We start from the raw sequence: 17,211 nt of genomic DNA, 5'->3' as shown, positions 1-17,211 counted from the left end.
CTTATGAAGTTTATGAATAAGAAAATAATCCAGTGAAGTAGAAACATCAGTTTATTTTGCATAAATAATGTGCTACTTTAAAATTCTCCTTTTAAAACTTGCTTCTGAGGGCAATCTGAAAAAGTACACCAAGAAAGATAGCTAATGATTTTTTAAAATTTGTATTTATTTGAGGAGAGAGAGTGAGCAAGAGAGAAAGAGAGCATGAATGGGAGGAGAGGAAGAAGCAGACTCCCTGCTGAGCAGGAAGCCCAGTGCTGGGCTTGATCCTGGCCCTCCAGGATCATGATCTGAACCAAATGCATTTTAAAGTAATCACACTCAACAAAGGGCTGAAACTCACAGCCCTGTAATCAAGAGTTGCTCACTAAACCAACTGAGCCAGCCAGGTGCCCCACCCCCTAAGAAGGGTAACTTCAGAATATTTCCACTTTGTCTTCAATAAATATTTAATGCCAAGGGAATAATTTTATTATTTCCTATTGAGTTTTTTCCAGTGAAATTAATACTGAATTGTTTCTTTCCTCAGAAAGAAAAGGTAGCAACAATAAAAATATAGATTTATATCCCTTTCCAGTAAAAATCGTCTAAAGTTCCAAAGTGTTGGAAGAGAAGCTGGGAGTGGTGGTGTTGACTAAAATGTTCAGTGAGTACAAGAACTGTGAAACAATATCAAACTCCACTTAACCTGTGTTCTAAAGAAAAGACTTCTGGATATGCAGTTTGAAAATCAGCTGTAGTATTGTCTGTGTGACCAAACCTTGAGTCACTTACTTAATTTTCCTAATTCACAATTATTTGTATTACAGACTCTTAAAATGAGTGAGAAAACTCATGGCTCTCTGTCTCTTTTAATTTAGTTAAGGAATGTTTATTTCATATACAATGTTCTTTTTAAGGAATATGACAAGCTCAGGCACCTGTGTGGCACAGTCAGTTAAGCATCTGACTCTTGGTCGTGGCTCAGGTCATGATCTCAGTGTCATGAGATACAGCCCCATGTCAGGCTACATGTTTAGCATGGATTCTGCTTCAGATTCTCTTCTTCTGCACTTCCCTGCTGTTCTCTCTCTCTCTCTCATAAATAAATAAATAAATAAATAAATAAATAAATACATAAATACATAAATAAATAAATATTTAAAAATATGATGAGCATAATACAAAGTATTATCTATCATTTAAAGTATTGATTTTGCTCATTAAAAACTCTTACTAAATCTTCCAACTCTGAATTGAGCTTCCTGTTTAATTCCTTAACTATGTCAAACCTTACTGCTTGTGAGCAGCTAGCAGCTTTTATACCTCACTCTTCAAATAGCATTTCATTATTGTTGCCCTATGAGTTAATCAGTGACACCAATAAAGATATGTCATTATCAATACATTTTATTCTCTACAGGTGATATGTACATAGCATAGTTGAAGCTGACAAGTGATGGCTCTGTTAAGAGGGTGTGAGGAAAGAAAAGTAGTATAAATTACTAAAATTCCCTTGGTTTCAAGGATAAGTAGAGTGTCATAGAGTGAACATTTGCATCATTAAATATACTGAAAGTACTTATCAGTGATTTTGAAGATGAAGGATTTTTTTAGCTTTTCATCTGTTTCAAACATAAGGATAAGAATATCAAATACTTTTCTGAAAACTTGCAAAATTCCTAAATTCCCTTTTTAAAATCTTTAAGCCATGTTCATCTTCTGTTTTTTTAATGTTATTTAAGAGGACATGTTCATTTGAAAAATAACCCTGCTATTTGGTTAATTTTATATTTCCTTGATTCTTCACTCATCTTCAGTCATTTTTCATCTCTAAACTCTCTTCATTCCTTTCTACCATCAAATATATAGTGGGCCTATGAAAACAAACAAACAAACAACAACGACCAAAACAAAGCAAAACAGAAAACATTGCTGTCATCATTCTTAATACCTAAATTTACATTTTTAAATCTATCTTCTTCCTTTTATCAACAAACATATGAAAAGAATAAGTTATGCATTTATTTTACTTTAAGATAAGATTTCCATCTATGTGATTTTGAATTCTGCCTTTATCACACTTACAGAAATTGTTGTCTCAGAAGTCAGCTAGAAAACCCTAAATAAAAATTCAAAAGCCTATTCTCAGTACTTCACATAATCTAAATCTGGAATATACCACTCTAATGACAAGCCACTTTTTGAAAATTTCTTTCTCTTTACTTTCATTGACTGTGCACTCTTCTATTTCTTATTCCACCTCTAACTTGTTTTTCATTCTTCACTGACTCTTCTTTGTTCATTTTCCCCTTATGTCAAAGTTGTCTTAAAACTACTCCCACAAGGTCTTTTCTTGGCCTCTGGCCCCTGCCCAACCTAAGCAAATTAAACCACTCTTAAAATTTCAATTGTCACATTTCTATGAATACGAATCCACATTTCTAATTCTGTTGTAAGATTTTGTCATGTATTTTCAATTGCCTTGAATACTGCCATATTGATATTTAGATATCAGCATGTCCAAATCCAAATATATATCATTATTCTCCCACATGTATAATTTTTATTATGTGTGTTTGTAGAACCATTTTTTTATTTTTAAAAAATATTTAATTTTTGTCTGTAACCTGTATACCCAATGTGGTGTCAAATTTACAACTCCAAGATCAAGAGTCACATGTTTTATCAAATTAGTCAGCCAGGTGCCCCAGATCAGAAATTTTCAAAGTTACAACAATATATTAATTATCTACTATTGCATCAATGGTATTTCATCTTTCCTCATAAGTTTATGAGGCAGATAATACTCTCCTTTTATATATAGGGATGTGAATAGTATTTTATCACTTGTTTATATTCATATGACATTAGGTGTTAGATTCAGAATTTGAATGAATTTGTCTCAAGTACATTGCATTATGACATGTTAACTCCCAGTCATATTCAAAAATGTGGAGTTGGTTTTAGTTTTTTATTTCTTTTCTCTGTTAGCCTCAATCCCTTAACTACACACTTAAGAGACCCCAGGAAATTTTAATCTGAAATGTTTCATGTCTATACCTCTTTTCAATTTTTTAAAAATTTTCCTTGTCACTGCTAATGCCCTAATACAGGCCTTCATCATTTCTTACCTTGATTGCAGAAATTATGATAACTGCTGTCCCTTTTTCAGTCTAATTACATACTCAATTATATTCTATATGGTCATGGAGATGATCCTTAAAAAATACTTCGCTGTTTGTGTCAATACATTGTTACAAGTTGCCTGAAAAGGAAAATCAGAAGAGAACATCATATTCAAGGTAATCCAAAACCTTATATCAATCTAACAATCCAATTACTATACTTTTATTTGTGTTTCCACTAAACCCATATCAGGTTATTTTTACTATTCCAAAAGGGTGGGACTTTACTTTTATCCCCCTATACCTTTGCTCATACATTTTCCTATATATTTAATGCATTTCTCTTTGTTAAAAAATGATGCAAATCAAGAAACAGATTTACATATAAATAGGCAGTTCATTTAAAACAAAAGTTCAAAGCAAATTGATGAAGAATCAATAGTCTTTTCATTAATGGTGCTGGAAGAATTGGATATCTCTATCCAAAATAAATAAAATAACATAACATAAGGTAAACTTGATTGAAAACTAATATTATATACACACACACTGTCTCAAAATGTTTCAGCAACCAACAATCATAAAACTAATAGAAGAAAGCAAAGAGAAAATTATGTGGCTGGATTAGGAAAATATTTATAAATATTTAACAAAATTATATTCACAGGAGAATAAAAATAAATAATGGACATTATAAAAAAAAAAAACTTTTCTCCAAAAGACATTGCCAAGGTAATGAAAAGACAAGCTACAGGTACGCCTGGGTGGCTCAGCAGTTGAGTGTCTGCCTTCAGCTTCACGTGATCCTGGAGTTCTGGGATCAAGTCCCACATCAGGATCCCTACATGGAGCCTGCTTCTCTATTTGCTTATGTTTCTGCCTCTCTCTCATAAATAAATAAATAAATAAATAAATAAATAAATAAATAAATTCTTTTAATAAAAAAGAAAAGACATGATACATATTAGGAGAAAATATTTACAAAACATATGTCTGATAAAGGACTCATAACCAAAATATAAAAAGAACATTCAGATATCAATAACATACAAACAATAAACTTACAAACAGGAGGAAATATATTAATAAACACTTAACAAAATATATGGATGGCAAATGAGCACACAAAATAATCATTTTCAGTTTTCATGGAAAAGCAGGTGAGAAACACAATGAGATATCTCTATACACCTAAATGGTTTAAATAATTTTTAATGATATACTAAGGGCTTATGAATTTATGGAACCAATCGGAGCTCTTATACACTGCATATAAAAATGCAAAATAATACAGTCACTTGAGAAAAAAAAATGGTTGTTTCTTAAAAACTTGAACATGTACTTACCATGCGATCTGGTAATCCCATTGACATGTATTTTCCCATGTAGAATAAATATTCTACTTCACACAAAAACCAATACAATGATGTTTATAGCTAATTTATTCATAATTATGAGACACCAGGAACAACACAAATACCTCTGGAAACCCATGAATAAATGAGTAAACACAGTGTAGTACATGCAGAGTTGAATATGACTCAGAAATTTAAAAAGAATAAACTATGAAAAAACTAAAAAGAAAAGACTATGAATCCATTCAATAACATTGTCAAAACGCTACATTCTAGGGAGGGGCAAGATGGTGAAGTAGCTGTCTCAACTCATCTGGCCCCACAAACTTACCTAGATAACTTTCAAAATATTCCGAACACTTACTTATGAATTCGACCTGAGATTTCTTTCTCTGTTTTTTTAATATTTTATTTATTTATTCATGAGAGATGCAGAGAGAGACAGAGACACAAGCAGAGGGAGTAGCAGGCTCCACGCAGGGAGCCCGATGTGGGACTCAATCCCAGGTCCTCAGTATCACACCCTGGCCAAAGGCAGCACTAAACCGCTGAGCCACCGACTGCTCGTTGACCTGAGATTTTAAGAGAGAACAGCTGGAGTGCTACAGAGAGAAAATTTTTCGCTTCTAACAAGGTAGGAAGGTGAAAAAAAAAAATGAAAAAGAATAAATTGTGGGGGAGGGGAACCGTGAGTAGCCCTGCTAAAGCAGATCAGGAAAGCCTCCAGGGCAGGAAAGTCCATCCCTGGAGAAGGGAGAACTTTAAAAATCCATGCCAGAGTTTTCCCTGATGGAAAAGTGCTAAGCAGGGAAATCGGGCAGAATTGCAGGAGGGACAGTGAAGCCCGAAGATTCCCGAAGTCACTATAAGGGGAGGGTAGACCAGGGGAAATCTCAACGCAAACCTTGGTCAGATATAGGTAAAGGGTTGGAGCGCTGCAGCCCTCTGGGGCATTTGGGAGAAGCCAGTCAGTTAGGCGAGGCTGCTCTGTTTGGAGGTGGCTGTGCCCCATTCCCTTTCGGAGAGGCGGTCCCCTGGAGCACAGTCCAATGGCACAAGAAGCCCAAACACACAAAGCCCATGATGCATTCCCCCTGGGACAGGCAGAAGCGAGGAGGGCACAGGACAGTGAGAACTCTCCTGTCGCTGGGTGCCCTGTGAGCTGTGCCAATCAGTGCACTGGAATCGGCCCCGGGAGCATCTAGGCCAGTGCGGACTGGGAGACTGCAATTACCCGCAGAGAGCTGGACTCCAGAGCTGGAAATCTGTTTGTCGCCATTGTTGTTTTCCCCCTTTGATTCACCTTGTGCCTGGAAGAGGCAGGGCCTCTAGGGAACAAAGGCCTCACAGGATAAACAGCTCATACTGAGTCCAGCACCTGGCAAGGGGTGGGGCATCTCTGCCTAGGCACAGAAACTTGAGAATTAGCACAGCATAACTTTCCCCCAGAAGACTAGCTGGAAGAACAAGGGAAGACCAATTTATTGACCAAGCAGCACTGGAAAACTCCAGAACTGAGGGAAAATACTATATAAAACTAGAGGGTCCTTTTTTTTTTTTTCTTAGTTTTTTTTTTCTTCTTCCATTATGACTTTTTTTTTTTTTTATGATAGTCACACACAGAGAGAGCGAGAGAGGCAGAGACACAGGCAGAGGGAGAAGCAGGCTCCATACACCGGGAGCCTGACGTGGGACTCGATCCCAGGTCTCCAGGATCGCACCCTGGGCCAAAGGCAGGCGCTAAACCGCTGCGCCACCCAGGAATCCCCATTATGACTCATTTTTATAGCAAACTAGAAATTGCCAATTTCACTTCAACTATAATATTTTACCAGCTCTTCATTTTTAAGGTTTTTTTTTTCCTTTTTGACTTTCACATTTCTACAATTACATATCTTAGATATATTTTTCACTTCTGGATTCTGTTCAATGTATTCAATTTAATTTTGGGAGATATATGACATATGAGTATTTGCTTTGTTTTTTTGCTTTTTCTGCCTCATTTTGTTTCACAATAGTGGAAATTAGTATCTCCTAAAACATGACCAACATACACCCAGAACCAAGTGGTTCTGTTTTGGTTCATTATGTGAAATTATATTATCTCCCATTCTGCCCCCCCCTTTTTATCTTGTTTATGTTTTGGTGGTCAGTGTTGGGTCTTTATATAAGTATGGCTGGTTTATATAAATTTTGGATTGAGCATCTTCTAACATAAGGAACAAAACACTCAGAACCAATAGGATCACCCTCTAGAACCCCCTCAGGGAGTCTAGATTTTCTCTCCGCTACCACTTACTCACCACCACCATCCTCCCTTTTTCTATTTCTCTTTTTCCTCTTTTCTTTACTTTTTTTTCTTTTTCTTTTTTCTTCTTCTTTCTTTTTGGTTTTTAGCTTTTTATTTTTACTACTATGATTTGAAAATTGGTTTTCACTTTAGTGGTCATTTTGTTTTTCTTTGTTCTGTTCTTTTTATTCTTTTATGTTCCAGTCTGACCTCTTTGGAGTCATCTAGGGTGTATTTTACTTAGGTTGTGGTTGATAATTTTGACTCAGACCACTCATACAGTCACTCTCTAATAGACAAAAAGACTAGAAGGAAGATTTCACCACAAAATAAAGTACGGGAAACAGTATTCTCTGCCACAGAGTTTCAGAATTTGGATTTCAATATGATGTTAGTAATTCAATTCAGAAGTATGATTATAAAGCTACTGGTGGCTCTGGGAAAAAAAAAGCATAAAGGACTCTAGAGACTTCCTTACTGCAGAATTAGGATCTAATCAGGGCGAAATTAAAAATAAATTGAATGAGGGCAGGGCAAGAGGGCAGAGGAGTTGGGTCCCCAAGTCAACTGTCTCCACCACCTTACCTAGATAAGGTTCAAATCATCCTGAAAACCTACGAATTCGGCCTGAGATTGAAAGAGAGAATAGCTGGAATGCCACAGTGAGAAGAGTTCATGCATCCATCAAGGTAGGGAGATAGAAAATAAATAAATAAAAAAACATCCAGTAGGGGAGGGGCCCCCGGGAGGAGACCAGCTAAGGTCGGGCAGCGAGAGCCTCCAGGACAGGAAAGCCAGACCCGGAGAAGCATGAACTTTACAAATCTTCCCAGACAGAAAGGCGCTCCCAGGGAACTCAGGCAGGACCACAGGAGGGGCAGTGGAGCCCCCAGTTTCCCAGGGTCACTAACAGAGGAAGTGCGCCCCGCGGGAGAGCGAGCCACCCACCACCCGCCGAGCTCCCTAAAGGGCTGGAACACGTGCCGGGTGAGGCCTCGGGAGTGGCTCAGGTGAGGGCTCAGGCGGGGGCTCCGCATGGAAGGGGATGAGTGGCCCCATGAGTACGATTCCAGCCGCCCAGGCCCCGGAGCCCCGGCCGCAGGGGGACAGAGTCCAGGATCCTGCACTCTCCCCCGGGATACGGGGAGGCCTGGAGGGCACAGGACAGTGAGGACACTCCTGCTACCACCAGCCCTGAGCTGTAAAGATCAGAGACCCCGCCCCTGGAGCATCCAGGCCAGTATGGACTGGGAGACTGCAGTAGCTACTGCCGGAGGTGAATCCAGGGCTGGAGATCTGGCCGCCACAGCTGTGGTTGTTCCTCCCTGTGTGACCTTGTGCATGGGATGGAGCAGAGCTTCCAGGGAACAGGGGCCTCACAGGATAAACAGCTCCCACTGAGCCGTGCACCTGGCAGGGAGCAGGGCAGCTCCCCCAGGTGCACACACCTGAGAATCAGCACAGCAGGCCCCACCCCAGAAGACCAGCTGGAAGGACAGGGGAAGAGCAAGTTCTTGGCTGAGCAGTGCTGGAAAGGTCCAGGGGAAGTCGAGGGACTTGTAGTATATAGAATCAGAGGATAACCCTTCTTGTTTTTCCTTTTTCTTTATCTTTCTTGTATTGTTTTGTGTTTTTGTTTTTGTTCTTTGTTTCCCCCCTGTTTTTCTCTTTTTTTCCCTTCCTTTTCCTAATACAACTTGTTTTTAGCCACTCTGAATTGAGCAAAATGACTAGAAATAAGAACTCACCACAAAAGAAAGAATCAGAAATAGTACTCTCTCCCACAGAGTTAAAGAATTTGGATTACAATTCGAAGTCAGAAAGCTAATTCAGAAGCACAATTATGAAGTTACTGGTGGCTCTGTAAAATGCAAAAAGAACTCAAGAGACTTCATGACTGCAGAATTTAGACTTAATCAGGCCAAAATTCAAAATCAATTAAAGGAGATGCAATCCAAACTGGAGGTCCTAAAGACGAGGGTTAATGAGGAACAAGAATGAGTGAATGACATAGAAGGCAAGTTTATGGCAAGGAAGGAAGCTGAGGAAAAAAGAGAAAAGCAATTAAAAGATCATGAGGATGGGTTAAGGGAAATAAATGACAGCCTCAGAAGGAAAAATCTACATGTAATTGGGGTTCCAGTGGGCGCCAAAAGGCACAGAGGTCCAGAATGTGTATTTGAAAAAATCATAGTTGAGAACTTCCCTAAATTGGGAAGGGAAACAGGCATTCAGATCCAGGAGATAGAGAGATCCCGCCTAAAATTAATAAAAACCTCTCAACACGTCAACATTTAATAGTGAAACTTGCAAATTCCAAAGATAAAGAGAAAATCCTTAAAGCAGCAAGAGAAAAGAAATCCCTAACTTTTATGGGGAGAAGCATTAGGATAACAGCAGACCTCTCCACAGAGACCTGGCCGGCCAGAAAGGGAAGGCAACATATATTCAGGGTCATAAAGGAGAAGAACCTGCAGCCAAGAATACTTTATCCAGCAAGGCTCTCATTCAAAATAGAAGGAGAGATAAAGAGCTTCCAAGATAGACAGAAACTGAAACAATATGTGACCACCAAACTGGCTCTGCAAGAAATATTAAGGGGGACTCTGTAAAAGAATGAGGAAGTCCAAGGAAACAATCCACAACAACAGGGACTGAACAGGTATCATGATGACACTGAATTCATATCTTTCAATAGTACCTCTGAACGTGAATGGGCTTAATGACCCCATCAAAGGTGCAGGGTCTTAGACTGGATAAAAAAGCAAGATTCATCTATTTGCTGTCTACAAGAAACTCATTTGAGACCTAAAGACACCTCCAGCCTGAAAATGAAAGGTTGGAGAACCATATAACTTTCAAATCGTCCTCAAAAGAAAGCAGGGGTAGCCATCGTTATATAAGATAAATTAAAGTTTATCCCGAAGACTGTAGTAACAGATGAAGAGGGACACTATATCATACTTAAAGGATCTCGCCAACAATAAGACCTAACAATCATGTATTTTTATGCCCCGAATGTGGGAGCTGCCAAGTATATCGATCAATTAATAACCAAAGTTAAGACATACTTAGATAATAATACACTTATACTTGGTGACTTGAATGCAGCACTTTCTACAATCGACAGATTTCTAAGCACAACATCTCCAAAGAAACGAGAGCTTTAAATGATACACTGGACCAGAGGATTTCACAGATATTTTCAGAACTTTACATCCAAATGCAACTGAATACACATTCTTCTCAAGTGCACATGGAACTTTCTCCAGAATAGACCACATAGTGGGTCACAAAACAGGGCTTAACCAATACCAAAAGATTGGGATTGTTCCATGCATATTTCCAGATCATAATACTTTATACATAGAACTAAATCGCAAGAAGAAGTTTGGAAGGATTTCAAACACGTGGAGGTTAAGGACCATCCTGCTAAAAGATGAAAGGGTCAACCAGGCAATTAGGAAAGAATTAAAAAGATTCATGGAAACTAATGAGAACGAAGATACAACTGTTCAAAATCTTTTGGGATACAGCAAAAGCAGTCTTGAGGGGGAAATACATCGCAATACAAGCATCCCGCAAAAAACTGGAAAAAACTCAAATACACCAGGCAACCTTGCACCTAATGGAACTGGAGTAAGAATAGCAAATAAAACCTATACCCAGCAGAGAAGAGAGTCAATGAAGACTGGAGCATAACTCAATGAAATAGAGACCAGAAGAACTGTGGAACAGATCAAAAAAACCAGGAGTTGGTTCTTTGAAAGAATTAATAAGATAGATAAGTCATTAGCCGGCATTATGAAAAACAAAAGAGAAAAAATTTTAATTAATCAAATCATGAATGAGAAAGGAGAGATCACCACCAATACCAAGGAAATACAAATGATTTTAAAAACATATAATGAGCAACTGTATGCCAATAAATTAGGTAATCTAAAGAAATAGACGCATTTTTGGAAAGCCACAAACTACCAAAACTGGAACAGGAAGAAATAGAAAAAGGGAACAGATGAATAACCAGGGAGGAATTTGAAGCAGTCATCAAAAACCTCGCAAAACACAAAAGTCCAGGGTCAAATGGCTTCCCAGGGGAATTCTATAAAACATTTAAAGAAGAAACCATACCTATTCTACTAAAGCTGTTCTGAAAGATAGAAAGAGATGGAATACTTACAAACTCGTTTTATGTGGCCAGTATCATCTTAATTCCAAAACCAGACAAAGACCTCAGCAAAAAGGAGAATTAGATACCAATATCCCTGATGAACACAGATGCAAAAATTCTCAACAAGATACCAGCCAATAGGATCCAACAGTACATTAAGAAGATTCTTCACCATTACCAAGTGGGATTTATCCCCGTGATGCAAGGCTAGTTCAACACTGGTAAAGCAATCAATGTGATAGATCATATCAGCAAGAGAAAAAACAAGAACCATATGATCCTCTCCATAAAAGCAAAGAAAGCATTTGACAACACACATAATCCATTCCTGATCAAAACTCTTCAGAGTGTAGGGATAGAGGGAACATTCCTCAGCATCTTAAAAGCCATCTACCAAAAGCCCACGGCAAATATCATTCTCAATGGGGAAACACTGGGAGCCTTTCCCCTAAGATAAAGAACAAGACAGGGATGTCCACTCTCACCCCTGCTATTCAACATAGTACTAGAAGTCCTAGCCTCAGCAATCAGGCCCCCCAAAAAACTAAAAGGCATTCAAATTGGCAAAGAAGAAGTTAAACTCTCTCTCTTTGCAGATGACATGATACTGTATGTAGGAAACCCGAAAGACTTCCCCATAAAATTTCTAAGACTCATACAGCAATTCAGCAGTATGGCAGGATACAAAATCAATGCTCAGGAGTCAATGGCATTTCTACACACTAACAATGAGACTGAGGAAAGAGAAATTTATGAGTCAATCCCATTTACAATTGCACCCAAAAGCATAAGATCCCTGGGAATAAACCTAACGAAAGAGGTAAAGTATCTATAACCTAAAAACTACAGAACATTTCTGAAAGAACTTAGGAAGACACAAAGAGATGGAAAAATATTCCATGCTCATGGATTGAAAGAATTAATATTGTGAAAATGTCAGTGTTACCCAGGGCAGTGTACACATTTAATGCAATTCTTATCAGAATACCATGGAATTCCTTCACAGAGTTGGAACAAAATCATCTTAAGATTTGTGTGGAATCAGAAAAGACCCTTAATAGCCAGGGGTACATTGAAAAAGACAACCGGAGTTAGGGGCATCACAATGCCACATTTCAGGTTGTACTACAAATCTGTGATCATCAAGGCAGTGTGGTAATGCCACAGAAACAAACACATAGATCAGTGAAAAAGAATAGAGCATCCAGAAATGCCCCCTCAACTTTATGGTCAACTAACATTCAACAAAGCAGGAAAGACTATCCAGTGGAAAAAAGAGTCTCTTCAATAAATGGTGCTGGGAAAATTGGACAGCCACATGCAGAAGACTGAAACTAGACCATTCTCTTACACCATACACAAAGATAAACTCAAAATGGATGAAAGATGTAAATGCAAGACAAGCATCCATTAAATTCCTAGAGGAGAACACAGGCAACACCATTTTTGAACTTGGGCACAGCAATTTCTTGCAAGATACATCCATGAAGTCAAGGGAAACAAAAGCAAAAATGAATTATTGGGACTTCATCAAGATAAGAAGCTTCTGCACAGCAAAAGAAACAGTCAACAAAACTAAAAGACAACCTACAGAATGAGACAAGATATTGGCAAAAGACGTATAAGAGAAAGGCTAGTATCCAAGATATATAAAGTATTTATTAAACTCAACAGCAAGGAAACAAAGAATCCAATCATGAAATGGGCAAAGACATGAACAGAAATTTCACAGAGGTAGACATAGACATGGCCAATATGCACATGAGAAAATGCTCCGCATCACTGGCCATCAGGGAAATACAAATCAAAACCACAATGAGATACCACCTCACACCAGTGAGAATGGGGATAATTAACAAGGCAGGAAACAACAAATGTTGGAGAGGATGTGGAGAAAGGGGAACCTTCTTGCACTGTTGGGATTGTGAACCGGTACAGCTTTCTGAAAAACTGTGTGGAAGTTCCTCAAAGAGATAAAAATAGAACTTCCCTATAATCCAGTAATTACAGTGCTGGTGATTTGCCCCAAAGATACAGTTGCAGTGAAACGTTGGCACTCCTGCTCCCTAATGCTTATAGCAGCAATGTCCACAATATCCAAACTGTGGAGGAAACCTCTGTGCCCATCCTAAGATACATGGATAAAGAAGATGTGGTAGATATATATATAATGGAATATTACTCAGCCATTAGAAACGACAAATACCTACCATTTTCTTCGACATGGATGTAACTGGAGGGTATTATGCTAATTGAAGTAAGTCATTCGGAGAAGGACAAACATTATATGGTCTCATTCATTTCGGGAATATAAAAAATAGTGAAAGGGAATAAAGGGGAAAATAGAGAAAATGAGTGAAAATATCAGTGATAGTGACAGAACATGGGAGATTCCTCCCTCTGGATAATGAACAAGGGGTAGTGGAAAGGGAGGTATGTGAGGGATTGGGTTACTGTGTGATGGGAACTGGTGATATGCTATATATTGGCAAATTGAACTCCAATAAAAAATAAATTTAAAAAAATTAAATGAGATAAAATCCAAACTGGATATTCTGTTAGGGTTAATGAGGTGGAAGAAACAGTAAGTAGCACAGAAGCTGATGATAGGAAGGTAGCTGAGGATAAAAGGAATAAAAAACAATTAAAAGCCCTTGAGCAAAGGCTTAGGGAAATTAATTATTGCTTGAGAAGGAAGAATATACATATACTGGGGATTCCAGAAGAGGTTAAGAGAGAGAGAGAGAGGACCACAAATACTTGAGCAAATCATAGCTTAGAACTTTCCAAATCTGTGGAAGGAATTAGGCATTCAGACCCAAGAGATAGGGAGGACACCCCCACAAAATCAATAAAAACCGTTCAGCACCTTAGCATTTAATAGTGAAACTTGCAAATTTTAAAGATAAAGAAAAGTTTCTTAAAGCAGTGTGAGTCAAGAGATTCTTAAATTATATGGGGAGAAATATCAGATTAACATAAGACCACTCCACACAGACCTGGCAGGCCAGAAGGGCCTGGCATGATATATAAAGGGTACTAAATGAGAAGAACATGCACCCAAAGATACATGATCCAGCAAGGCTGTCATTCAGAATAGAAGGAGAGATAAAGAGCTTCCAGGATAGACATAACTGAAAGAATATGTGAGGACCAACCTGGCTCTGCAAGAAATATTAAGGGGGACCCTATAAAAGAAAGAGGAAGCCCAAAGAAATAATCCACAAAACAGGGACTGAATAGGTATTACAATGCACTAAATTCATATCTTTCAATACTTACTCTGAACATGAATTGGTTAAATGATTCTATCAAAAAATGCAGGGTATTGGACTGGATAAAAAAAGCAAGACCCATCTATATGCTGTCTATAAGAGACTCAATGTAGACCTAAGGACAGTTCCAGCCTGAAAATGAAGGGGTGGAGAACCATTTACCTTTCAAATGGTCCTCACAATAAAGCTGGGGTATGATCCTCATATCAGATAACTTAAAGTTTACATCAAAGATTATAGTAAGAGATGAAGAGGGACACTATATCATACTTAAAGGGCCTACCCAACAAGAAGACCTAATAATCATGAATATTTATGCTCCTAATGTGGCAGATGCCAAATCAATCAATCAATTAATAACCCAAAATAAAGAGATATTTAGAAAATAATATACTAATAGTAGAAGATTCAACATGGCCATTCTGCAAATGACAGATCTTCTAAGTAGAACATCACCAAAGAAACAAGGCCTGGAATGATACAGTGGATGAAACAGATTTCACAAATATATACAGAACATTACTTCCTAATGCAAATGAATGCACATTCTTCTCATGTGCACAAGGAACTTTCTCCAGAATGGACCACATACTGGTCACAAAGTAGGTGTCAACCAATACCAAAAGATTGGGATTGTCCCCTGCATATTTTCAGACCATAAAGCTTTGAAACTTGAATTCAATTACAAGAAGAAATTTGGAAGAAATTCAAACACGTGGAGGTTAAAGATCATCCTACCAAAAGATGAGTGGGTCAACCAGGTAATTAGAGAAGAATTCAAAAGACTCATGGAAGCTAAGAAAAATGAAGATAAAACCAAAATATTTGGGATGCAGTAAAAGCAGTCATAAAAGGGAAACACCTGTCAATACAAGCCTCCCTCAAAAACTGGGAAAAAACTCAAATACACAAGCTAACCTTGTACATAAAGAACTGGAGAAAGAACACCAAGTAAAACTTACAGCAAACAGAAAAAGAGAAATAATAAATATTTGAGCAGAACTCAATGAAATAGAGACAAGAACTGTAGAACCATTCAACAAAACCAGGAGTTGGTTTTTAAAAGAATTAATAAGATAGATAAACCATTAGCCAGCCTTATTAACAAAAGAGGACTCAAATTTATAAAATCACAAATGAAAGAGGAAAGATCGCAACCATTACCAAAGAAATACAAACAATTTTAATAATGTGTTATGAGCAGCTATATGCCAACAAATTAGGCAATCTAGAAGAAATGGATGCATTTCTGGAAAACCACAAACTACAAAAACAGGAACAGGAAGAAACAGAAAACATGAACATGCCAATAACCAGGAAGGAAATTGAAGCAGTCATCAAAAAACCTCCCAAGACACAAAAATCCAGGGCCAGATGGCTTCCCAGGGGAATTCTACCAAACTTTTAAAGAAGAATACCCATTCTACTAAAGCTGTTTCAAAGGATAGAAAGGAACAGAATACTTCCAAACTTGTTTTATGAGGCCAGCTTTACCTTGATTTCAAAACCAGACAAAGATGTCACCAAAAGGAGAATTCGAGATCAATATCCCTGATGAACACATATGCAAATATTCTTAAAAACATATTAACCAATAGGATCCAACAGTACATTAAGAAGATTATTCACCATGACCAAATGGGATTTATCCCTGGGATTGAAGAGTGGTTCAGTATTAGTAAAACAATCAACATGATAGGTCACATCAATAAGAGAAAAAACAAGAACAATATGACCCTCTCATTAGATGCAGAGAAAGCATTTGACAAAATACAGCATGCATTCCTGATTAAAATTTTTCAAAGTGTAGGGATAGAGGGGCATTCCTCAATATCTTAAAAGCCATTTATGAAAAGCCCACAGTGAATATCATTCTCAAAGTGGAAAAGCTGAGGGCCTTTCCCTTAAGATCAGGAACATGACAGGGATGTCCACTCTCACCACTACTGTTCAACATAGTACTTGATGTCCTAGCCTCAGCAATCAGGCAATAAAAAGAAATAAAAGGCATTCAAATTGGCAAAGAAGAAGTCAAACTCTCCCTCTTTGCAAAGGGCATGATACTGTATATGGAGAACCCAAAAGACTCCATCCCAAAATTGCTAGAACTCATATAGCAATTCAACAATGTGGCAGGATACAAAATGAGTGCGCAGAAATCAGTGGTATTTCTATACAGGAACAATGAGACCAAAGAAAGAAATTAAGGAATAAATCTCATGTATAATTACACCCCAAATCATAAGATACCTAGGAATAAACCTAACCAAAGAGGTAAAGGACTTATACCCTAAAAACTACAGAACACTTCTGAAAGTAATTGAGGAAGACAAAAATAGATGGAAAAACATTCCATGCTCATGGATTGGAAGAATTAATATTGTGAAAATGTCTATGCTACCCAGAGCAATTTAGATGTTCAATGCAATCCTTATCATAATTTCTTGGACTTTCTTCACAGCGTTAGAACAAAGGACCTTAAGATTTAGACCCTGAAGAGTCAGACAAATATTGAAAAAGAAAAAGAATGCTGAAGCATCACATTGCCTGATTTCATGCTGTAGTACAAAGCTGTGATCATCAAGACAGCATGGTACTGGCACAAAAACAGACACCTAGATCAACAGAACAGAATAGAGAACCCAGAAATGGGCCCTTAACTCTATGGTTAATTAATTTTCAACAAAGCAGGAAAGAATATCCCCTGGAAAAAATACAATCTATTAAATAAATGGTGTTGGAAAAATAGGACAGCCATGTGCAAAATAATGAAACTAGACTATTCCCTTACACCACACACAACGATAAACTCAAAATGGATGAAATATCTAAATGTGAGACAAGAATCCATCAATATCCTAGGGGAGAACCCAGGCAACAACCTTTTTGAACTTAACCACAGTAACTTCTTTCAAGATATATCTATAAAGGCAAAGGAAACAAAAACAAAAATGAACTATGACTTAATCAGGATAAAAATCTTGTGCACAGCAAAAGAAACATACAGCAACAC

General features: G+C 37.7%; 1 long non-coding RNA gene across 1 annotated transcript in view; it reads right to left on the bottom strand.

The window, feature by feature from the left end:
- Positions 1–1,405: 1,405 nt before the first annotated feature.
- Positions 1,406–17,211, bottom strand: part of LOC140627495 (uncharacterized) — a 70,112-nt gene continuing 54,306 nt past the window's right edge. Inside the window, exons 4-5 of the long non-coding RNA XR_012026209.1 lie at positions 3,114–3,247; positions 1,406–1,856 (exon numbers count right to left, since the gene is read on the bottom strand). This is a non-coding gene — a long non-coding RNA (uncharacterized lncRNA). The remainder of the gene's footprint in view (positions 1,857–3,113; positions 3,248–17,211) is intronic.

This window comes from Canis lupus, chromosome X, assembly GCF_048164855.1.
Source record: "Canis lupus baileyi chromosome X, mCanLup2.hap1, whole genome shotgun sequence".
NCBI lineage: Eukaryota > Metazoa > Chordata > Mammalia > Carnivora > Canidae > Canis > Canis lupus.
Note: the sequence above shows the minus strand (reverse complement) of the source record. Positions and strands in the feature narration are given on the sequence as shown.